The sequence below is a fragment of the Pygoscelis adeliae genome, unplaced genomic scaffold, assembly GCF_000699105.1.
Source record: "Pygoscelis adeliae isolate BGI_AS28 unplaced genomic scaffold, ASM69910v1 Scaffold314, whole genome shotgun sequence".
Taxonomy (NCBI): Eukaryota; Metazoa; Chordata; class Aves; order Sphenisciformes; family Spheniscidae; genus Pygoscelis; species Pygoscelis adeliae.
Window position 1 is genome coordinate 867,355 of NW_008824668.1, and position 897 is coordinate 868,251.

The following is an 897-nucleotide window of genomic DNA, read 5'->3' on the forward strand; positions in this document are numbered from 1 at the left end:
AGAAATCACGATTTACTGAAATATGTCAGGATACACCCATGGAAAACATGTCTCTACACAGCTTCCACAAGGCTTAACAATGAAATCGGGGCATATATATATATATATTTTTTTTTTTTTAAAGAAGTGTGCCTGCTTTGTAATCCTGTCACTCATTCATGAGAGTACCAACAATGTGACTGTTAAAGAGAGCCCGACCACATTTCCAATATAAATAAATCACTCTGCTCACCCCAACCGCTGATAACTCCGCTGCCGAGCAAAACTGAAGATAAAGCGGTCTTGCCTGGAAGCAATTTTTCTTAGAAGCAGGAACAAACTGGGCCAGATCATTAAAGCTACATAAAGGGAAAACAGCTAACTCGGATTTTTTTCTCCTTATTTCAGGTATGCCGAGCTCTTAACGTTTTTCGTCCTTCAAGAAATAAACCACGACGCTTTCCTCCTGTTTTTCGGCACACGAAAAGCTGAACGATTTCTGCAGCGCAATCGCTACCTGCCTAACTACAACCGCTGCCGACTCTACCTAGCACACGCACAGGGATGGCTGTAATTAGGGAGTAGTTCCGTGATTACCACAACGATCTCCAAAGGGGTCCGATCCTGCAGCCTCCACTCGGGCGAGAGCACGCCCCGGCCCCCCTGCAACGCTCCGCTGTCACGGGGGTTTCGGCTAAGCGGGGAGCGCCCCTCACCTGGGCTTTCCTTGCCGTCCCTGTGCCTCTTGAGGGACTGCCACCGGACAGAATCACGTAAGTATATACAGTACATGTATACGCACTCTATACGTTAAGGTATGTATATCGGGGATGCGCCCACACACGGGTTTTCACAGGAAAAGTGAACCCCCGCCGAGGACGGAGCCCACCCCGGCGACAGGGGCGCAGACCCCGGCTG